This window comes from Bos indicus x Bos taurus, chromosome 8 (genome assembly GCF_003369695.1).
Source record: "Bos indicus x Bos taurus breed Angus x Brahman F1 hybrid chromosome 8, Bos_hybrid_MaternalHap_v2.0, whole genome shotgun sequence".
NCBI classification, from domain to species: domain Eukaryota; kingdom Metazoa; phylum Chordata; class Mammalia; order Artiodactyla; family Bovidae; genus Bos; species Bos indicus x Bos taurus.
In genome coordinates, this window is record NC_040083.1 from 15,516,352 (window position 1) to 15,541,677 (window position 25,326).

General features: G+C 37.2%; 1 protein-coding gene across 2 annotated transcripts in view; it reads left to right on the forward strand.

Moving 5' to 3' along the window:
• LINGO2 (leucine rich repeat and Ig domain containing 2) overlaps nt 1-25,326 on the forward strand; it is a 1,450,974-nt gene that overhangs the window by 836,640 nt on the left and 589,008 nt on the right. For both annotated transcript variants that reach the window (XM_027549067.1, XM_027549068.1), the window contains exon 4: nt 3,956-4,035. The gene's annotated coding sequence lies outside the window, so the exon portion shown is untranslated. The remainder of the gene's footprint in view (nt 1-3,955; nt 4,036-25,326) is intronic.

The window sequence follows — 25,326 nt, forward strand, 5'->3', positions numbered from 1 at the left end:
CTTTTAATTTCATGGCTGCAGTCACCATCTGCAGTGATTTTGGAGCCCCAAAAAATAAAGTCTGACACTGTTTCCACTGTTTCCCCATCTATTTGCCATGAAAGGATGGGACTAGATGCCATGATCTTATTTTTCTGAATGTTGAGCTTTAGGCCAACTTTTTCACTCTCCTCTTTCACTTTCATCAAGAGGCTTTTTAGTTCCTCCTCTTTGCTTTCTGACATAAGGGTGGTGTCATCTGCATATCTGAGGTTTTTGATATTTCTCCTGGTAATCTTGATTCCAGCTTGTGGTCCCTCCAGCCCAGCGTTTCTCATGATGTACTCTGCATGTAAGTTAAATAAGCAGGGTAACAATATACAACCTTGACATACTTCTTTTCCTATTTGGAACCAGTCTATTGTTCCATGTCCAGTTCTAACTGTTGCTTCCTGACCTGCATACAGGTCATACAGGGAAAGGGTCAAATCCTACTTTATTGACTATTAGCAGTGACTCTTTATTAATTTACTAAATCTGAGCCTGAGTTCTCTCTTTAAAATATAGAGAGGTTAATGTTACCTACCTTATAGGGCTGTTGTAAATATTAAATTTACAACAATTTACAATTTAAAGAGTTTTGCCAAGAAAATGCACTGGTCATAACAAACACCCTCTTCCAAAAACACAAGAGAAGACTCTATACATGGACATCACCAGATGGTCAACACCGAAATCAGATTGATTATATTCTTTGCAGCCAAAGATGGAGAAGGTCTATACAGTCAGCAAAAACAAGACCAGGAGCTGACTGTGGCTCAGACCATGAACTCCTTATTGCCAAATTCAGACTGAAATTGAAGAAAGTAGGGAAAACCACTAGACCATTCAGGTATGACCTAAATCAAATCCCTTATGATTATACAGTGGAAGTGAGAAATAGATTTAAGGGCCTAGATCTGATAGATAGAGTGCCTGATGAACTATGGAATGAGGTTCATGACATTGTACAGGAGACAGGGATCAAGACCATCCCCATGGAAAAGAAAAGCAAAATGGCTGTCTGGGGAGGCCTTACAAATAGCTGTGAAAAGAAGAGAAGTGAAAAGCAAAGGAGAAAAGGAAAGATATAAACATCTGAATGCAGAGTTCCAAAGAATAGCAAGAAGAGATAAGAAAGCCTTCTTCAGCGATCAATGCAAATAAATAAAGGAAAACAACAGAATGGGAAAGACTAGAGATCTCTTCAAGAAAATCAGAGATATCAAAGGAACATTTCATGCAAAGATGGGCTTGATAAAGGACAGAAATGGTATGGACCTAACAGAAGCAGAAGATATTAAGAAGAAATGGCAATAATACACAGAAGAACTGTACAAAAAAGATCTTCACGACCCAGATAATCACGATGGTGTGATCACTGACCTAGAGCCAAACATCCTGGAATGTGAAGTCAAGTGGGCCTTAGAACGCATCACTACGAACAAAGCTAGTGGAGGTGATAGAATTCCAGTTGAGCTATTCCAAATCCTGAAAGATGATGCTGTGAAAGTGCTGCACTCAATATGCCAGCACATTTGGAAAACTCAGCAGTGGCCACAGGACTAGAAAAGGTCAGTTTTCATTCCAATCCCAAAGAAAGGCAATGCCAAAGAATGCTCAAACTACTGCACAATTGCACTCATCTCACACGCTAGTAAAGTAATGCTCCAAATTCTCCAAGCCAGGCTTCAGCAATATGTGAACCGTGAACTTCCTGATGTTCAAGCTGGTTTTAGAAAAGGCAGAGAAACCAGAGATCAAATTGCCAACATCCGCTGGATCATGGAAAAAGCAAGAGAGTTCCAGAAAAACATCTCTTTCTGCTTTCTTGACTATGCCAAAGCCTTTGACTGTGTGGATCACAATCAACTGTGGAAAATTCTGAAAGAGATGGGAATACCAGACCACCTGATCTGCCTCTTGAGAAATTTGTATGCAGGTCAGGAAGCAACAGTTAGAACTGGACATGGAACAACAGACTGGTTCCAAATAGGAAAAGGAGTTCGTCAAGGCTGTATATTGTCACCCTGTTTATTTAACTTCTATGCAGAGTATATCATGAGAAATGCTGGGCTGGAAGAAGCCCAAGCTGGAATCAAGATTACCAGGGGAAATATCAATAACCTCAGATATGCGGATGACACCACCCTTATGGCAGAAAGTGAAGAGGAACTAAAAAGCCTCTTGATGAAGGTAAAAGTGGAGAGTGAAAAAGTTGGCTTAAAGCTCAACATTCAGAAATGAGGATCATGGCATCCGGTCCCATCACTTTATGGGAAATAGATGGGGAAACAGTGGAAACAGTGTCAGACTTTATTTTTCTTGGCTCCAAAATCACTACAGATGGTGACTGCAGCCATGAAATTAAAAGATGCTTACTCCTTGGATGGAAAGTTATGACCAACCTAGATAGCATATTCAAAAGCAGAGACATTACTTTACCAACAAAGGTTTGTCTAGTCAAGGCTATGGTTTTTCCTGTCATCATGTATGGATATGAGAGTTGGACTGTGAAGAAGGCTGAGCACCGAATAATTGATGCTTTTGAACTGTGGTGTTGGAGAAGACTCTTGAGAGTCCCTGGGACTGCAAGGAGATCCAACCAGTCCATTCTAAAGGAGATCAGCCCTGGGATTTCTTTGGAAGGAATGATGCTAAAGCGGAAACTCCAATACTTTGGCCACCTCATGCAAGGAGTTGACTCATTGGAAAAGACTCTAATGCTGGGAGGGATTGGGGGCAAGAGGAGAAGGGGACAACAGAGGATGAGATGGCTGGATGGCATCACTGACTCGATGGACATGAGTCTAAGTGAACTCCGGGAGTTGGTGATGGACAGGGAGGCCTGGCGTGCTGTGATTCGTGGGGTTGCAAAGAGTCAGATACGACTGAGCGACTTATCTGATCTGAAATATTAAATTAGACAATTCCTATAAACTGATAAATGGAATTCCTGATACATTGTAAGCAAAAAAATTGTAATCATCACCATTATGCTATGATATGACTATTATTATTGGTCAAAAAAGTCACAATATCAAAGAGACAATGGTATAAAATATGAGTTAGAAGACCAGTGATTAATTATTTTAAGAAACAGTTCATCTCATTACACTTATTTTTGAGTTAATAAACACTACCCTAGGATAGCATTTACTGTTTTTTTTTTTTTTTTGTCAACTAATCTTTCTTTTCTTTATCCTTCTGTGTTTTTGTGGATTGCAGAGTAGAGTTGAGCAGAGTTGGGAAGTAGCATTAGGACAATGGGAAAGACATTCTGAATCTAAAAAGAACATTTTATTTCCCTTTTTCAAATGTATAGTTACTCCAAAAGTAAATTCACACTTAGAATTCATTGTATTTAAATTTCCTGTATAAATATATAGTAATTATTTTTGATAATAGATTTTTAGTTTCATTCAATAATTATTAAATACTGAAACTATACAGAATAATCTGTGTCTTGCATGTTGACCTCATTGTCAAATTTTATCCTTTGAAATGTCAGGTTTATTGGCATAGCAAAAAATACTTTCTCCTTCAGGTTTATTTTCTTCTTCTTTTCAGACAAGTGCATTATAACAAAATACCATTTTGCCTCTGAAGTGGAAGATTGAAAATCTTCAAATATATTAATTATTTGAACATAAGTTTCCTTCTTTCAACTATTTAACAAAAAAAAAAAAAGAAAGAATTTAATGAATGGCTAGATGATAGATACTTTGTCCTGTTCTGAGAATTCCAGGGTAAAGCATGATACTATTTTTGCTTTCAGGATGCAAAACACCAAACATGTGAAAAGGTTAATCCCTATTGTGTTTCTTTAAATGTTTTATAAAACATGCTATGTAAATTTGAATTATTATTCTGGCCACTAACATATGGAAATCCTTCCAGAAGCAAATATTATTCTTCTTTTTGCATGTTTTGGCAGCCTTGAAGCAAGGTTATGAAAGAGACTTAGAGCACTATACTAAAAACACCCCAGCATGAGGAGATCAACGAGTCAAACTGGTAAGTGACAGAGATGGTTCATGGGTGTCTCTTTTATGCATTATTAAGTCTGTTCATGCCATTTCTTACACAAAATATCCTCAGAGCTTATAAATAAAAATGAGAATGCTTCTAAAATATTGCCTATGAAATTTATTCTCATTACTTAGAATACCTTAGGGAGATGGTATTAGGTGGGAAAAGTCACCAATTCCGTTATAGACAGACAGGGATTTAAAGTAGCTTTGTGACTTTGTGAAAGTTCCTTAATTCTTTCAGTCTTATTTTCTAATTTTAAAATGTAGATTATGGTTGTTTCCTTGTTGTATTTTCCTACAAATTAAGTAAGAAATTGCCTATGAACAGTTGAGCATTTCCTTAGCAAAGAAGAGGAGATAAAAGATATGACTAATATTTATTGAATGCATTCCATGTGTCACATACTAAATACTAAATGCTGCATTACTTTATTGAATATCACAACAACCCTTAAGTTTGAAGCTATTATTACTCTCATTTTGCTGATGGAGAAACTGTGCTTTTGAAAGATGTGTGGCCTGCGTTAAATCACACATTGCTCCTGTGACAATTGAATGTAGTTCTGTCTGATGCCTGAGTTTCTGTTCTTATGTTTATGCATAAAGCCAACAGACATGTATTAGGCATCTAATAAATACCAAGCTTCTTTTAGCTAAGATACTGTGCTGTTTCCCAAGTGATTATTACTTAGAATATAACAGCCATATACTTATATGAAGTCTTATGTTGTTCAGTTGCTCAGTTGCGTCTGACTCTTTGTGACGCCATGGTCTGTAGCACTCCAGGCTTCCCTGTCTTTCACTATCTCCCAGAGTTCACTCACACTCATGTCCCTTGAGTCGGTGATGCCACCTAATCATCTCATCCTCTGTTGCCCCCTTCTCCTCATGCCTTCAGTCTTTCCCAGCATCGGGGTCTTTTCCAATGAGACAGCTCTTCATGTTAGAGCTTATAAATAATTTATGAATAAGTAATTCTGTCTAGTTTCTGTATAATCTCTATGGAAGACAAAGTCGGGATCTTTTCTCATATTTTTAGAGATGGAGAAATTGAGGTCCAGCATGTCGAATACATTCCGTGTGCATATAGCTCTGTGCTTCTCAGACCCTGTGGTTAAGGGTCAGTCACTGTTAATTCATTTAAATCCATTATAGACTGAATGCTTTTATAAAATTGCTAAAAAAAATTATTACTAGGAAATGACTAAAAGGCGTATAAATATAATATGCTAAAATATACAAATCCACATATTTATTATCATTTGTCATTATCTTACAGACATAAAATTACTAAATGTCTGTAAAAGTTTCTAATGCTTGTCCTCTGTTTCCACACTTCTCGTGATACAGACCAATTAGCATGTGGAGATTGGCACCAACCTGTAAACCAGACGGTAAATCTACATTCAGGCTTCTAGTACATGTCTTTTCATACTGCTCCTATTGCCTCAACATACAGCAAGAAGCTTGTTTTATAATCTAAGGGTCAAAAGATTGAATTCCAAATTGTTCACAATCATTGAAAGAGAATTGACCATAACAAAGTATCTTAAAAGAGTTATATAAAACAATTAACATGAAAAAAAAAAAGTTGAGAGTTTATAGGGGTGATTTCTTTTTATTTATAAGAAACCAAGACTTAAAAAAAAACATTTGATATGCTGCTGATTTTCTCATGATATGTTTCTTCCCCTTCTTTTTTCATTTTATTTATTCTTTGAAAAGTGAAGTTAAGTTGTATTTAGAAGGCTGGGCCTTGTCACTTCCTGAACAGTGTATAGACCTTGTATAATTCTAAGAAATAAAGTCGATCTGGGCCAGCTATGAAATGTAAATGAATTCTTCTCCCCACTACACTACAAAAGTCTGAAAATAAATGTTACTTGTTTATTTCAAAAAGTACCAAAGAAGATTACAACACTTTGGGGGCAAAGTAAAATGAACACTGAGTCAGCAATGAAAATTTACTTCATAAGACAGTTTTGTGGCTTTCTCAGTTCTACTGAAATGGATCCAAATATTTACATGTGCTATGTTATTAATAACTATTTTGCCATCTGTGTCAAAGTAATATTGCACAGATGTTCAGGAATAACTTTTGGTTGTGAGTAAATATTAGAGGAAGATTGAATTTTTCTCCAAATGATGCTGAGGGGTTGGTTTTTTAATCACAGTTTAAGATGTCAGTTGTTGGTTGGAAGTTCTACCAGATTAATAGTCTTTAATGCAACTTAAACTGGCTATAAGGGCACAGATAAAGATGAAAAATTCATGACAAAATTCAAAACTGAGACTTTCAACCAATCTATTTTTAGCTTCTGGGAAGACTCCATTTGGCAAAACTAATACAATTATGTAAAGTTTAAAAATAAAATAAAATTAATTAAAAAAAAAAAATTTGCAATCTGAAGTAGAGGAAGCCCATGGCCTTAAGTAATAGAGAGCGAGACTCTGTGTTCCTCACTTACTTTCTGCCTGCTAACTCAGAAATCCATGATTGGTATGACTTAAAGAGTTAAGCTGCCGTATCTTGGCACCTCCCTCAATCAGTGCCTTCATATCTGTATTCATTTTAGGATTATCTTTCCTGATCCCTCTGAAAAGGGTAGAAAGGAAGGAATGACTTATGGAAATACATTGTAACCAAAGAGAAAGATAGGTTTTGCAGATGTGGTGATAATGGGATTAGGGACGACAGTAATAGTACTGTGTATGTGTGTGATCAGAGAACGACAGAGTGTGGAGAGAGGATGGTACACTAGCATTCTAACAGAGGCTTTGAATGTCTGATACTCATTGGAATTTAAGCCTGAGGTTGTTCACAGTCTACTCAACTGTGAAGCTTAGAGGCTTTATACAGAAAAATCAAGTTATCAGTAGGACCAAGGGCTAATGGTCAGTCTTATGCCTTGTCTGTTGAGAAATACTACCCTTCAATGGATTTTTCTCACATTCTCAAATACAGAAGCAATAGCAACAACACAATCAAAGTCAACCATGATCTTGATAATGATTACTTTAATGTGGGGAATGAAAACCTGAGGTAAAGCATATGTGGATCAATGAGTTAATATGAAAACCAGAATGATATCTTAGAAAATTATATTTTATCCTTTTAACATATGCATTGATTAACTTAGAAATACAAGCCATTAAAATTGAGAAAGTTGAAATGCAAAGGATTGAAAGGAAACAGAAAATATAATAGAAGAATTAAATTGGCCTTCATAGGCAAGGGACTTCCCTGGTAGCTCAGCTGGTAAAGAATCTGACTGCAATGCCAGAGACCCCAGTTCAATTCCTGGGTCAGAAAGATCTGCTCTGGAGAAGGAACAAGCTACCCACTCCAATATTCTTGGGCTTCCCTGGTGGCTCAGTTGGTAAAGAATCCACCTGCAATGTGGGAGATCTGGGTTTGATTCCTGGGTTGGGAAAATCCCCTGGAGAAGGGAACAGCTACCCACTCCAGTCTTCTGGCCTGGAGAATTCCATGGGGTCGCAGAGAAACAGACATGACTGAGCAACTTTCACTCACTTTTGTAGGCAACAACTAACATAATTAGATTTATGGAAAGCAGACTGAAGAAGCACTTTTAGAATGCAGAAGATAAGGACAATGATGAAAATTATGAGGAAAAAAATAATGACCAATATGGCAAACAAATAAAACATGATAATTATTCATGAAAAGAGAGGAAACAAATAAATAAAAAGAAGTCCTAATCAACAAATCACAAGGGAAAGAAGTGTTGCTCAAGGAAAAAAAAATGAAAAGCATGTCTTATCCCTCTCAAATTTACTTGCTAAGATAGATATTTTTAATATTGTGTGGAAATTCCATATTTTTTAAAAGTTAGGAAAATTTAGTGGTAAATTAATATGAAAGGTTATTGGAACTGGTAGATTATTTTTTAATGTTTAATGCTTCCAGGACTATAGAAGCTTGGTCTACTCAGATTTTCTTATTTTTGTTAAACAATTTTGATAATTTCTGTTAGAAAAACTATAAATGCTAAGTGCCAATGTATGAATATTCATATAGAAAAAAAAACTTGAAGTCTATGCATCAGTGGAATAATGAAGTGCTTTTTATTTTTCTATTTTAATATCATATATGTTATCTGGCATATGGTATAATCATATATAATTGATTAATTAAAGATTTTTGTTAAATATGCTTAGTGCACAAATTATAGGTGAACAGCTCAATAAATTATCACAAAACCAACAGACATGTGTGTTAACCACTCAAATTAAGAAATAGTACTAAATCAGTGTAGTTGAAGGTGCTCTTTTTCTTCCAAAATTATAAATCCCAATCCTCAATAAGATAGCAGTTTTCCTAAATTCAAATGCCATTAGTTATTTCACCTTTCTTTGAGTTTTACATAAACAGAATGATAGAATTTGTACATGTTTTTTTGTGTGGCCTGTTCTCAATATTACTTATGTGAGACTTCTATGTGTAGCAGTAATAATTTACCTTTCAATGCTATATACTATTTTATCATGGCCACTTTGGGCTCTTACATTCTTGTCTTTGGGAACATGGATATGCACATTTCTCTTGGATATGTTATTAATTATACATTGCATATATGTTCATTTTTAGTAGATACTGCAACTTTCCCAAACTGGTTGTGCTAATTTGCTTTCCCACCGACAGCGTATAAGAGTCCTACTTGCTTCACCTCTTTACCAACACTTGAAATTACAAGAAATTTTTATTTTAGCACTCTAGTGAATGTGTTGTGCTATCTAATTATAGTTTTAATTAGCATTTCCATGGTGACTGAGAAGAGTGTCTTTGCTACCTCAGATGAACAATCCCCTAGATACCCCAAAATTAAAAGGCAAGTGGAAATTTAGAGGAAGTATAAAGAAAGGTGGTAACTTTATTAACCTTCACTGAATAAACATTCAGTCTAAAGGGATCTAAAATTCCTCTTTAGAGAATGAAAAACTGTATAAAAACATGTCTTTAAATGCATGCATCCCTGACAATATCATCCAGTGTTAAAATTCAGCTTATTGAGAGATTGACCAAGATGGCAGAGTAGCAACACTCTAAGCTCACCTCTCCAGAGCACACCAAAAAACAACTATTTGCAGAACAACCTTCAGTTAAAAAGGCCAGAAAAAAAAGTGAAAGTGTTAGTCACTCAGTGTTGTCCAATTCTTTGAGACCCTACTGCCTGTAGCCTTCCAGGCTCCTCTGTCCATGGGATTCTCTGGGTGAGAATACTGGAGTGGATAGCCATTCCCTTCTCTAGGGGATCTTCCTGACTCAGGGATCAAACCCAGGTCTCCAGCATTGCAAGCAGATTCTTTACTGTCTGAACCACCAGGGAAGCCAGAATCTACCAGAAAAAATCTTCTAAAACTAAAAACATGGAACTACAATGAGATAATAGAAGAGGTGAACTTGCCATATAGTCAAGCCCCATGGCAATGGCTAGATGAACCACAAACTGGAGAATAATTATGCTACAGTGGTTCTCCCAAAGGGGTGAGAGTTCTGAGCCTCACATCAGGTTCCCCTGCCTAGGAGTCCTGCACTGGGAAGATGAGCCCTCAGAGCATTTGGCTTGGAAGGCCAGTGGTACTTAATTTGGGGAATCCCACAAGACTGAGGGAAATAGAGAGTTCACTCTTAAAGGGAGCATACAAAACCACACAGAACTACTACTGTCTTGGAGAGACTCCTGAAGAGGCAGGGGCAATGGCAGGTGTGACATAGACACTGGCGGCAATTTTTAGAGTTTCTTCTGCCACGTGGACACTGGTGTTGACAGGCACCATTGTTGACAGCTAGGGGATCCTCCCACTAGCTCCTTAGCACCAAAACATGGGCCCACCCAATAGCCAGTAGGTGGTAGTACTAGAGCCTCTCAGGCCAAGCAACACATCAGATGAGGTCACAGCCCCACCCATCAGCCAGCAGTCTGCCTAAAGTCCTCCTGAGCCCATTGCAACCTGGAGCATGATCCTGCCTATCAGAGGGCCCAGGAACAAGCTCCATCCATGAGCAGGCAGAGATCAGTCCCAGAATCACTTGGGCTCTGATTCTGCTCTCAGGAAGCCTGCTCGAGACTTGACTAGCCTCACATACTAAGAGGTAGACTCCACGTGCAGGAAAACTAAATCATACAACCCGTGGACTCATCCTGTCCTCAGCATGCCAGACCATGCCCTGGGAATATCTGGGGCCTGCCCTGCCCACTAGCAGGCCAACACAAACTTCAGGACAAGAGCTTTGGGCCCTGCAAACACATTTCAGGTCATTGTGCTGCCTGCCAGAAGTGCAGCACTAACCCCAGAACCTGGCATAATCTACCAGCGAGTGGAAAAGAGCCATGGATCTTCCAGACCCCGAATCCATCCAGCAGTCAGCCAACAGTAACCCATGGGGGCCACTGGGGTTCTGTAGTCAGCTTCCCATGACCAAGTGGTACCAACCAGTAGCCAATAGCCTTCACACACGGCAGGGCCTAGCAACAAACCAAACCAGGAATAAGTCAAGCCTACCAGACTGCTGACATAGTCTGCTCACCACAACAGGACTCAGACAGCCCTCAGGAGGGGAGACTCCAGAGCATACATTTTGTGTGGCAAGAGAGAAGTGTGCTGCTGGGATGCATGGAATGTTTCCTACATTATGCTATTTCTCCAAGATTGGGAAATATATCTAACCTACCAAATACATAAAGATACAAACAGCAACTTAGGCAAAATGAAGTGGCAGAGGAACATGTTCCACATAAGGACCAGATAAAACCCAAGAAGAACTAAGTAAAGTGAACGTAAGCAATCTACCTGAAAAGGAGTCCAGAATAATGATCATGAAGATGATCCATTCTTCTCTCTCAGAAGAGGAAGAAATGGATGCAGAGTGAGAAGTTAAACATTATTCACAAAGAGTTAGAAAATGTAAAGAACCAAACAGAGGTGAAGAGTACAATAAATAAATGAAAACATACTCTAGAAGGATGAATAGTAAGTAGATTAAATGATACAGAGGAATGGATCAGCCAGCTGAAAACAGAGAAGTGGAAATCACTGAAGCAGAACAGAAGAAAGAAAAAAGAATTAAAAGAAATGAGAATAGTTTTAAGAGGCCTCTGGGTCAAGCACACTAATATCCTCACTACAGGAGTCTCAGAAGGAGAATAGGGAGAGAGGGCAACTGAGAAACTATTTGAAGGAAATAGTCATCCTATTTCAAGAAGGACAGAGAGTTCCATGGAGTATTTACTGAAAGAGGAAGAAACCAAGGCAGATTGTAATTAAAATAGCATACATTGGAAAGAAAATACTAAAAGCAGCAAGTGTAAGGTAACAAGTAACATAAAAGGAACTCTTATAAGGCAATCAGCTGACTTTTGAGCAGAAACTGCAGGCTAGAAGGGAATGACGTGAGATATTTAAAGTGATGAAAGGGGAATATATATATATATATATATCAGTTCAGTCACTCATTCATGTCCCACTCTTTGCGACCCTATGGACTGCAGTACACCAGATTTCCCTGCCCATCACCAACTCCTGGAGCTTGCACAAACTCATGTCCACTGAGTTGCTGATGCCATCTGACCATCTCTTTTGTCGTCCCTTTCTCCTCCTGCCTTCAATCTTTCCCAGCATCAGGGTCTTTTCCAATGAGTCAATTCTTTGCATTGGGTAGCCAGAATATTGGAGTTTCAGCTTCAGCATCAGTCCTTCCAGTGAATAGTCAGGACTGATTTCTTTTAGGGTTGACTGGTTGGATTTCCTTGCAGTCCAAGGGACTCTCGATATATCTATAACCAAAAATACTCTACCCAGCAAGGCTTTCCTTCATGTTTGATGGAGAGAATAGAAGTGTTACAGACTAGAAGAAGGTAAAAGAGTATAGCACAACCAAACCAACTTTACAACAAAATACTAAAGGAACTCGTCTAGGCAGAAAAGAAAAGGCTGCAAATAGACACATGAAAATTACAAAAGTAAAAACCTCATTGGTTAAAGCAAACATACAGTAAAAGGAGGAAATCATTGGCAGTGAGGTTAAAAGACAATAGTGAAATTCTCTATCCACACTTAGCAATTAAGGGATACAAAAAACAATTAGATGCAAAACACAATATCGAAAACAGTAATTATGAGAGGAGAGTACAAATGCAGAGTTTTTCAAATGCATTTGAAACTAAGAAATCAGAAATTTAAAACAATAGCATGTATATATAAGTGCTATTTATTTGCAGGCTGATCTGCCAAGCCACCAGGGAAGCCTCATCAGTGGTATTAGGCTGTAATTTTGTTTTTTTCCCTGATATTTTTGTCTTGTTTTAGTATCACAGTGATATTAAGGACTTGAACTGTTCCTTCCTCTACAATTCTTTGGAATAGTTTGAGAATAGGTGCTAACTTCTCTAAATGTTTGGTAGAATTCCCTTGTGAAGTCATCTGGTCCTGGACTTTTGTTTGTTGGGAATTTTTAATTACTGATTCAATTTAATTACTGGTAATTTGTCTGTTCAGATTGTCTAGTTCTTCCTTGTTCACTCTTGGGAAATAGTACATGACTAAGAATGTATCCGTTTCTTCTAAGTTGTCTGTTTTATTGACATGTAGTTCATAGTCGTCTTTTATGGTCTTTCGTATCTCTGTAGTGTCAGTTGTAACTTGTCCTGTTCATTTCTGAATTTATTGATTTGGGTCCTCTCCCTTTTTTTTTTTCTTGATGAGTCAGGTTAAAGGATTATCAATTTTGTTTGTCTTTTTAAAGAACAAGATTTTAGTTTCATTGATCTTTTCTGTCTTTTTAAAAATCTCTATTTCATGTATTTCTGCTCTTTATGATTTCTTTCCTTCTACTAACTTGGGGCATTTGTTCTTCTTTCTTGCTTCCCTTAGGTATAAGGATAGGCTGCTTATTTGCAATTTTTCTTGTTTTCTGAGATAAGCTTGTATCACCATAAACTTCTCTCTTAGAACTGCTTTTACTGTATTCCATAGGTTTTGGATCATCACATCTTTGTTTTCATTTGTCTGTAGGTATTTTTTTATTTCCTTTTTGATGTTTTTAGTCATCCATTATTGTTTAATAGGTATTACTTAACCTCCACATGTTTTTTTTTTATTTTTTCAGCTTTTACTTGTAATTGATTTCTAGTCTCATAATGTTGTAATCAGAAAAGATGTTTGATATGATTTAAATTATTAACCCACTCTCTCCTTCTTTCCTTTACCCTCCCTCCCTCTTTCTCTTTCTCTCTCTACACACACACACACATACACACACACACAAACACACACACACATACACAAATACAAGGGCTTGCCAGGTGGCTTAGTGGTAAAAAATCCACTTGCCAATGCAGGAGATGTGCGTTCATTTCTTAGGTTGGGAAGATACCCTGGAGAATGAAATGGCAACCCATTCCAATATTCTTGCCTGGGAAATCCCATGGACAGAGGAGCCTGGCAGGCTGTGTTGCATGGTATTGCAAAAGAGTTGAACACGACTTAGCAACTAAATAACAACAAAATATTACGGAAGAACATGGTGTAAAAATCCTCATCCAAATATTAGCAATCCAAATCCAACAATATGTTAAAAGGCTCATACACCACGATCAAGTTGCATTTATCCCAAGGATGCAAAGACTTCAATATGGCAAATTGATCAGTGAGATTTACCACTTTAATAAATTGAACAATAAAAGCAATATGACATTTCAAGAGAAGGGTAGAATTCTTCTGACAAAATTCAGCATCCATTTATGGTCCAAAAAAAAAAAGAAAGAAAGAAACCTCTTCATTAAATGGGCATAGAGGAAAAATACCTCAGCATAATAAAGGCCATATATGATAGACCACAGCTCACATCATGCTCTATGGTGAAAAGCTGAAAGCATTTCCCCTAAGATCAGAAAAAAAGATAAGGATGTTCACCCTTGCCACTTTTATTCAGCATAGTATTACAATTCCTGTCCACAGGAATCAGACAAAAAAGAAGAGGAATCCAAATTGGAAAGGAAGAATTAAAACTGTCACTGTTTGCAGGTGACATGATACTACACTTAGAAAATTCTAGAAATACCACCAGAAAACTACTAGAGCCAATCAATGTATTTAATTACATTTAGGATACAAAATTAATACACAGACATTTGTTCTCATATTTGGTGTTGGCCTCTAGTTCTAATTTTCATTTAGAATTCTTATTGTCTTAAGTAAGAATTGTGTGCATTAGCTACCTCCCTAGCTTTCTTCATCCATGATGACATTCTCAGAATAGGGATTTTGACAAACAGAACTGTGCTGTTTATATAGTTTACTTGTAAATAAAGGAGTCTGAAATTGCCTGTATTTTTACATCTGATGCAGACCCCAATTTACTTGAGTTGTTGTCAGGATCAGTTATGAAACTGCAATTTTGTGCCTCCTCTGAATCATGTTTTCTCCTTGTAACAATTGTGTGTAATGTCATTAAAATTTGAAAATATTCCTTACACATTTCCATGCCCTAACAATGAACTGTCAGAAAGATAAGGAAATGATTCCATTTATCATTCCATCAAAAAGAGTAAGATACCTAGCCATAAAACCTGCCTCAGCAGATAAAAGACCTGCACTTGGTAAGTTGTGTCACAATGATGAAAGAAACTGAAGATGATACCAACAGATAGAAAGCATGCTGCTGGATTGGAAAAATTACTATTGTTAAAATGATCATAGTTCTCAATGCTATCAACAGATACAAGGCAGTCTCCACCAATATATCAATGGAATTTTTCACAAAACTAGAACAAATTATTCTAAAAATTGACTGAAAACACAAAAGATCCCAAGTAGCCAACAGTCTTCAGAAAGAACCGAGCCAGAGGAATCAGAGTTCCTGGCTTCAGATTATACTACGAAGTTACAGAAATCAAAATAGTAGGGTAATGGCACAAAAACAGATATATAGATAAATGGAACAGAATAGAGAACTAAGAAATAAACCCATTCAATTCTTATCATTTATTCTAAGACAAGGGAGACAGAATTTATTTTAGGGAAAACAAGTCTCCTCAGCAAGAGGTGTTGGAAAAGCTGGACATCATCATGCAAATCAATGAATTTAGAACGTTCTCTAATACCATATACAAAAATAAAGTAAAAATGAATTAAAAATATAAATGCAATACAGGATTCTATAAAACGCCTAGTAGAAAACATAGGCAGCACACTCTTTGACATAAATCATAGCACTATTTTTTGATCTGCCTCCTAAAGCAAAGGAAATAAAAGCAAAAATGAGACCTAATTAAACTTAAAAACTTTTGTACAGCAAAGGGAACTATCAATAAATTGAAAATACAGCCTACTGAATGGATAAAATATTTGCAAATGATATGATTGATAAGGGGTTAACATTCAGCATGTATAAACAGCTCATACAACTAACTTAATGTAAAAAAATAGCCAAAAGAAGACCTGAATAGACATTTTTCCAAAGCAGAAATGCAGGTGGCCAATGGGCACTTAAAAAGATGCTCAACAACACTAATCATCAGGGATTTGCAAATCAAAACCACAGTGAGACATCACCTCACACTCATCAGACTGGCTACCATCAAAAGAGCACAAATAACAACTGCTGATGAGGATATGGAATAAACAGAAACTTCATACACTGCTGGTGAGAATGTAAATTGGTACAGCTGCCAGGTAAAACAGTATGGAGCTTTCTCAAAAATGGAAAACTAGAACTATAATATAAACCAGCAATTGTACTCCTGAGTATATATCCAAAATAAACAAATAAGCAAATACTCCCAGAAAAGCCAACTACTTCAAAAAGATACATCACCCCAATGTTCATAGAAGCATTATTTAGAAGTTCCAAGATATGGAAGCAACCTAAGTGTGTGTGTGTGTGTGTGTGTGTGTGTGTGTGTGTGTGTGATATTGTGGAATACTGGAATACCACCTAGCCATAAAAATAATGAAAAATTTCCACTTGCAACAATAGGGAAAGGCTTGGAGTATATTATTCTAAAGGAAATAAATCAGACATAGAAAGACAAATACTGTATGATATCACTTATATGTGGAATCTAAAAAAATACAACAAACCAGTGAATATAACAAAAATGAAACCGACTCACAGATACAGAAAACAAACTACAAACTAATGGTTACCAGTGGGGAGAGGGATAGCGGAGAGGAATAAAGGCATTCAGAGGCACAAATTCCTATATACAAAATAAGCTACAAGGATGTTATATAACACAGGGGATATAGTCAATACTTCATAATAATTATAAATTTAAAAATTGTGGATCACTCTATTGTATCCCTGTAACTTGGGCTTCCCCAGTGGCTCAGTGGTAAAGAATCTGCCTGCAATGAGAAGCTGTAGGAGACACAAGTTCGATCCCTGGGTTGGGAAGATCTCCTGGAGGAGGGCATGGAAACCCACTCCACTGTTCTTGCCTGGAGAATCCTGTGGACAGAGGAGCCTGACAGGCAACAGTCCATGGGGTCACAAAGAGTCAGACACAACTGAAGTGACAACACCCACGCACACATACCTATAACTTATCATATAGCAACTATGCTTCAATAAAAAGGGAGAGTTTGTACCTTTTCTTTTCAACAAGAAACAGCATTTTTTCTAGTTGTTGCAAAAAACAACTCCAGGTGAATGAGGCGTTGTCGTTTAATGGGTTTAGGAGTTCATTCCAAGATAAAAAGAGTTCTGCAGATACACGGGGGTGATGGCTTCACAGCAATGCGAATGTAGTTAATGCCACTAGTGACTTAAAAATGAACTGTAGACCAAAATGGTTAAGATGATCATGTTTATTTCATGGGTATTTTTTCCACAATTAAGAATAATAGTTAAAAAAAGAAACAAGCATAATTTTATATTGCAGTTTTTCATTGCTGGATGGTCCTCTTTTTCCCACTTCTCTACATTCTTCCTCCTCCCTTTTTTATAAACCTGTTTTAAGATAAAAGATTAAAATTTTGACCTCTAGGATATTATTTCTAATAACAATTATCTGCTGATGAAAATTGAACCTATCAATTTTGCCCAACTTTTAATTTCCCATTAGCCAGTTAAAGGATTACCATCTATCCATTTTGTCTGGTTTCACTGGGTACAAAGCAATCTTATGACTGTAGAATCACAGCTAAATCGTGCTGTTTAGAATTTATTGCAGAGGAATGATTCCACTGTCCATTTCTCAGTTGGGAAAACTATCTGTCCAGCCATTTGAAACTGGGGATGGCAGTGGGTAGTAGGCATGAGAGTGATCCAGGAGGGCAGCAGGATTTGGACAAAGTGCCTACGGCTCTCACCCACGCAGCCTGTGTGAAGCTCCATCACTCCACCAGCCATTTCCTCTGGTGGGCTGTGTCATGGTTCCTTTGCTTCCACTAGTATTAGTTTCCAAACTGTGTGAGAGCTTGGCTGTTCCATTGTTGAGACAATTTGGAAGTGCATAGTTTGATACTGTGTTGTCAAGTGGCATGCTTTGGTAAAATGAAGCCATGTTATCAGAAATTAGCTGGATCAGATGTGTGGTTCCCAGAGGAGGAAGGAAGGAGAGGAGAATGAAGGTGGTCAAAGGTACAAACTTCCAAGTACAAAAGAAATAAGGTCAAGATTTAAAAACTCACCAGTTTAACCTTTTGTAATGGGGTGTATTTCTGTTTCTTTAAAGGCCTGTGGTCTTTTGTTGAAAATCAGGCATTTGTAAAAGAAGTCATCTTCTCTCCCAGTGATCGCAGGCTGTCTCTGTACAAAAGACCATCACTAGTAAGCCCAGTAAAAGGTTAAGACCTTCTCAGGCCTTTTCTGGGCATGTGTCCTGTCTGGGTATTTGTGTATATACTTTCTTCCCTATGCTAGTCTGTCCAAACTGTAGATCTTTGATTTGTCTTTAGGACTTTCATAAAACTATCTTCATCAATCTATAGTTGATTTAATATTCCTGTAGGGGAATAAGAGCCTGGAGCTTCCTAGTCCAGTAATTTGCTGATGTTAGTCACTGTTTTCAAGGCCTTAATTTCCCAAAGAGGTTTATTCCAGCTTCTTCTCAATGTCTTAGATATCCTATGATATTTTTCTGCCTGTCACCTTACCTTAGGCTTCTGTGAAACTGCAGGGCCCCTGCGGTTTTATAGGCCTGCCACGCTTCACATGGCTTCCGACCTGAAATCTAAACTTTGCTGCTCTTCCCCAGCTCTGAGTCAGGTGAGACAGAAATTATTTTGTCAGAGTGCAGACAGGTTAGAACTTTGCAAATATATTCTACTCTGCTCATTCTAGCTTGAGGCAGGGAACTAGGAATCGGGTCACTTCTCCCTGACTATGTAAGGCTATACCCATGAGGGAATGGGACAAGGGTGAGTAAAACACCACAAAATTCCCTACTGTTTTGAATGTGCCTTTTCTTGATTGAGCTTGGACGGTAAAACGTCTGCCTACAATGTGGGAGACCCAGGTTCGATCCCTGGGTCGGGAAGATCCCCTGGAGAAGGAAATGGCAACCCACTCCAGTATTCATGCTTGGAAAATCCCATGGGCCGAGGAGCCTGGTGGGCTACAGTCAATGTGGTCGCAAAGAGTCAGACACAACTGAGCGACTTCTCTTCACTTCACTTCTTCACTGTCTTGATTGAGCATTTGCTTGGTTACTGTATCATTGATTTCCAGAGTTTTCATAAGATTCTTTCAAGTAATGTGTAATTATGTTATTTCTTCTTGTGAAGAAATAGAAACTTGGAACTTCCTAGCTTCCTGTTATGACATGATCCTCTACATAGAAAACCCTAAAGACTCCACCAGAAAATTACTAGAACCAATCAATGACTATAGTAAAGTTGCAGGATATAAAATCAATACACAGAAATCCCTTGCATTCCTATACACTAATAATGAGAAAACAGAAAGAGAAATTAAGGAAACAATTCCATTCACCATTGCAATGGAAAGAATAAAATACTTAGGAATATATCTACCTAAAGAAATTAAAGACCTATATATGGAAAACTATACAACACTGGTGAAAGAAATCAAAGAGGACACTAATAGATGGAAAAATATACCATGTTCATGGATTGGAAGAATCAATATAGTGAAAATGAGTATACTACCCAAAGCAATTTATAGATTCAATGCAATCCCTATCAAGCTACCAACAGTATTCTTCACAGAGCTAGAACAAATAATTTCACAATTTGTATGATTTTTTTTTAACTTTTGATCCAAATGCTTTTTGAATATAATACAAGATTGCCATTCCAAAGTAAAAAAACTAACTTACTACATGACTTTTATTTGTATTATATGATGCCAGTAAGTACCTTGTTGAACTAGTCTTTTAAAAAAGTTTCGGTAGATCAGCCAGTTTCTACTCATTAAAAATAATAATATCAAATAATATTATTTACTTCAATTTCATTCTGGTTTTATTCACTTCTTTTTTTTTTAATTTTATTTTATTTTTTAAACTTTACATAATTGTATTAGTTTTGCCAAATATCGAAATGAATCCGCCACAGGTATACATGTGTTCCCCATCCTATTCACTTCTTTATTCAAACTAAGAGCAGTGATATCACCTCACTTTTGAGGTAGTGAGTGCACTTTATGGTATTTAGGGAATTATGCTTTGTTTTGAATATGATTTCAGCATTTATATAGAAGACTTCAATGACTTAAAAATTTGTTCTGAGTCTGTCATCGTAGAGAAGCCAGAGTCAGCAAAGTCTTCATATCAACAGTGTTCCTTCTACGTTGTTTGATAGTTTAATATATAATTGAAGGGAGAGAGTGCTGAGATTGAGTCTGTTATTGTTAAATCAAATCCACCTATTTTGTTTCTGTGTCTTAGTACCAGAGTTAGTTTGGAATTAATTATGTATAAGTAAAAGTTTTAGTAATGTTTGATCAATGTGTAGCACCATTCCAACAGTTAAGTAACAGTTAAGTAACATGCATGAAATACAGAAGTGTTCATGTGATTTTATAAATGCCTTTTTTAGATTTAATTTAAAAAAAAGAAAACATGAAGTTTAAGTAACAATTACAGTGAAATCAATGCTCTACTGAAAATCTTAAGGTAGTGAGCTATTAATTTTCTAGCTACATCCCTCACCATAAAATAAAAAGCTGATGATGACCTTCACTGAGAAGGAGGAGGTCACTAATCTTCCAAGGATCAAGTGTCTTTTAATTTCATGGCTGCAGTCACCATCTACAGTGATTTTGGAGCCCCCCAAAATAAAGTTTCTCACTGTTTCCATTGTTTCCCCATCTATTTGCCATGAAGTGATGGGACCAGATGCCATGATCTTAGTTTTTTGAATGTTGAGTTTTAAACCAACTTTTCACTCTCCTTTTTCATTTTTATTAAGAGGCTCTTTTGTTCTTCTTCACTTTCTGCTATAAGGGTGGTATCATCTGCATATCTGAGGTTATTGATATTTCTCCCAGCAATCTTGATTCCAGCTTGTGCTTCATCCATCCGGCATTTTGCGTGATGTACTCTGCATAGAAGTTAAATAAGCAGGGTGAAAATATGCAGCCTTGACACACTCCTTTCCCAATTAGGAACCAGTCTGTTGTTCCATGTCCAGTCTAACTGTGGCTTCTTGACCTGTATACAGATTTCTCAGAAGGAAAGTGAGGTGGGCTAGTATTCCCATCTCTTAAAAATTTTCCAGTTTGTTGTGATCCACACAGTCAAAGGCTTTGGCATAGTCAATAAAGCAGAAGTAGATGCTTTTCTGGAACTCTCTTGCTTTTTCAATGATCCAGCTGGTGTTGGCAATTTGATCTCTGGTTCCTCTGCCTTTTCTAAATCCAGCTTGAAGTTCTTGGTTCACGTACTATTGAAGCCTGGCTGGAGAATTTTGAGCATTACTTTGCTAGCATGTGAGATAGGTGCAATTGTGCAGTAACTTGAGCATTCTTTGGCATTGCCTTTCTTTGGGATTGGAATGAAAACTGACCTTTTCCAGTCCTGTGGCCACTGCTGAGTTTTCCAGATTTGCTGGCATATTGAGTGCAGCACTTTCACAATATCATCTTTTAGGATTTGAAATAACTCAAGTGGAATTCCATCACCTCCATCATAGTGATGTTTCCTAAGGACCACTTGACTTCACATTCGAGGATGTCTGGCTTCAGGTGAGTGATTAAACCATCGTGATTGTCTGAGTCGTGAAGATCTTTTTTGTACAGTTCTTCTGTGTATTTTTGCCACCTCTTCTTAATATCTTCTGCTTCTGTTAGGTCCATACCATTTCTGTCCTTTATCGAGCCCATCTTTGCATGAAGTGTTTCCTTGGTATCTCTCATTTTCTTGAAAAGATCTCTAGTCTTTCCTATTCTATTGTTTTCCTCTATTTCTTTGCATTGATCACTGAGGAAGGCTTTCTTATCTCTCCTTGCTATTCTTTGGAACTCCACATTCAGATGGATATATCTTTCCTCTTCTGCTTTGCCATTTGCTTCTCTTCTTTTCATAGCTATTTGTAAGACCTCCTCAGACAACCATTTTGCTTTTTTGCATTTCTTTTTATTGGAGATGGTCTTGATCCCTGCCTCCTATACAATGTCATGAACCTCCGTCTATAGTTCTTCAGACACTCTACCTATTAGATCCAATCCCTTGAATCTATTTCCCACTTCCACTATATAAGTGTAAAGGATTTTATTTACATCATACCTGAGTGGTCTGGTGGTTTTCCCTACTTTCTTCAATTTAAGTCTGAATTTGCCAATAAGAGGTTCATGATCTGAGCCACAGTCAGCTCCCAGTCTTGTTTTTGGTGACTGTATAGAGCTTCTCCATCTTTGGCTGCAAAGAATATAATCAATCTGATTTCATCATTGAGCATCTAGTGATGTCCATGTGTAGAGTCTCCTATTGTGCTGTTGGAAGAGGGTGTTTACTATGACTAGTGTCTTCTCTTGGCAAAACTCTGTTAACCTTTGCCCTGCTTCATTTTGTACTCTGTGGCCAAATTTTCCTGTTACTCCAGGTATCTCTTGACTTCCCACCTTTCCAGTCTAGTCCCTTAAAATGAAAAGAACATCTTTTTTGGATGTTAGTTCTAGAGGGTCTTGTAGTTCTTCATAGAACCATTCAACATCAGCTTCTTCATCATTACTGTTTGGGGCATAGACTTGGAATACTGTGATATTGAATGATATGCCTTGGAAATAACAGAAATCATTCTGTCGTTTTTGAGATTGCATCCAAATACTGCATTTTGGACTCTTTCTTGACTCTGAGGGCTACTCCATTTCTTCTAAGGATTCGTGCTCACAGTAGTAGATATAATGGTAATCTGAGTTAAATTCACCCATCCCAGTCCATTTTAGTTCACTGATTCCTAAAATGCTGGTGTTCACTCTTGCTATCTCCTGTTTGACCACCTCCAATTTTCCTTGATTCATGAACCTAACATTCCAGGTACCTATGCAATATTGCTCTTTACAACAATGGACTTTATTTCCATAACCAGTCCCATCCACACCTGGGTGTTGTTTTTGCTTTGGCTCTGTCTTCTTATTTTTTATGGAGTTATTTCTCTACCTATCTGCAGTAGTATATTGGGTACCTACGAACCTGGGAAATTAATCTTTCAGTGTCCTGTCTTTTTGCCTTTTCATACTATTCATGAGGTTCTTAAGGCATGAATATTGAAGTGGTTTGCCATTCCCTTTTCCAGGGAATGTGCCATTCCCTTGACCACATTTTTGTCAGTACTCTCCACCATGACCCATCTGTCTTGGGTGACCCTAAAGGGCATGACTCATAGTTTCATTGAGTTAAACAAAGCTGTGGTCCATGTGATTGTATTGATTAGTTTTCTGTGATTGTGGTTTTCATTCTGTCTGACATCTAATGGATAAGGATAAAAGGAAACTCTAAGCAAGGTGGAAAGACAACCCTCAGAATGGGATAAAATTACAGCCAACAAAACATCTGACATTGGATTAATTTCCAAAATATGGAAGCAGCTCATAGAACTCAATGCCAGAAAAACAAACAACCCAATCAAAAAGTGGTGAAAATACCTAAATAGACATTTCTGCAAAGAAGACATACAGATGGCTAACAGACTCATTAAAAGATGCTCAACATCACTCATTATTAGAGGAAATACAAATCAAAATTACAATAAGATTTCACCTCACGCTGGTCTGAATGGCCACCATCAAAGAGTCTATAAGCAATAAATTCTGGAGAGAGTGTGGAGAAAAGGGAATGCTCTTACACTCTTGGTGGGAGTGTAAATTGATACAGCCACTATGGAAGATGGTATGGAGATTCCTTAAAAAACTAGGGATAAAACCACCAGATGATCTAGCAAACCCAATCCTAGGCATATACCCTGAGGAAACCAATGTTGAAAAAGACACATGTATCCCACTGTTCATTGCAGCACTATTTACAATAGCTAGAACATGGAAGCAACCTAGATGTCCATCAACAGACAAATGGATAAAGAAGTTTGGTGCATATACACAATGGAATATTACTCAGTCATAAAAAGGAACATATTTGAGTCAGTTCTGATGAGGTGGATTAACCTAGAACCTATTATACAGAGTGAAATAAGTCAGAAAGAAAAAGATATATATCGTATTCTAATTCGTATATGCGGAATCTAGAAAAACGGTAGAGAAGAATTTATTTACTGGGCAACAATGGAGAAGCAGACAAAGAATAGACTTATGGACATGGGGAAAGGGGAGGAGAGGCTGAGATGTATGGAAAGAATAACATGGATACTTACATTACCATATGTAAAATAGATAGCCCACGGGAATGTGCTATATGTTTCAGGAAAGTCAAACAGGGGCTCTGTATCAACCTAGAGGGGTGGGATGGGGAGGGAGATGAGAGGGAGGTTCAAAAGGGAGGTTATATATGTATACTTATGGGTGATTCATGTTAAGGTTTGCCAGAAAACAACAGAATTCTGTAAGGCAATTATCCTTCAATGAAAAGTAAATAAAGCACATACAAACACACAATGGTGTACAAGAATCTATACATTCCAGTTGTTATTTTTAAAACAATATAAATGTAAGAAAAATATAGAGCATGCACCCCCCAAAAAAAGATCAAGTCTGTACATTCTGAAATAAAATTTATGGTTTTAATTTAAAAAAAAAAATGCGTGGAGATAATGGTGTAAACTAGGACTGTCCCTGGCAAACTGAAATGCATGGTTCCCTAACCTAACATGTGATCTTCTAGCTCTAGGTTGCTCTGTCTACAGTATTCAGCCCTACATGTGGTTTCCACAGTTTGCAGACAAATGCTGTCTTGTATAACTTCAGATCAAAACAAATGCATGATATTGCTCAGTGAGTTGTCCCTGAGAGGGCATAGAAATCCTAGGGTAGGGAATTTTCCAAATCTAAACAGAGAGGATGTGGTATTAGTATAGTATATGGCTAGTATGGTATGTAGTCCCTTGAAAAAATGCACAGAACTTGATTTCTCCTCCTCAAAAACCAAGTTACTCTATGCATCTACATTACTTCATTGTGCTTCTATTTCCTGATCTATAGTGGGAAAGAGTAATTCGAATAGATGATTCTGTTCTAAAGGTATTTCAAGCACAAACATTCTGAGTCTGAGCAACAGTTCTAAAAGACTTTCATGCTTCTAATAAATAACAGCACAAACTAAAGTCATTTATATACAAATGATGTTAATTTTTAGGCCTCTCTTACAATGGTTGAAGAGAAAGGTTATAGAAACCTGCACCACCCTTCTCCCCCTATTTATTGTCTGTTGTTCATGCACCAAGTATGCTTGATCTCTTTTCAAAATAACACATCATCGAAAACTCCAGTATAAGATTTTTTGGTTAGAGGATGATAAATGTTAGAGGAGCATATGACCCCTTTTATTGATCATGAAATGAAAATAAGGGCACCAGGGTTTTTATTCATTCCTAAAGCATTATTTAAACCATGTTATCTGTAGGATTCTGTGCTATTTGCACTGAAAGAAGAATATCACCCTAGGGACCCTAGCATGCTTTCTGGCAGTAATAATGGAAGCTCTAGAATTGTTCTCTCTTTGCCAGTGCAGTGATGGATAGTGTTAGGCCTGGGAAGTCCATATACTTGTCTGATTCTATTATTGGAAGGTTATATGACTTAGGATGAAGGTTAAGCTAAGATAAAGATTAGTATTACGATGAAGGATAACTTTGGAAGAAAAACAATACGTTTCTGTTTATAAATATGTAAAAT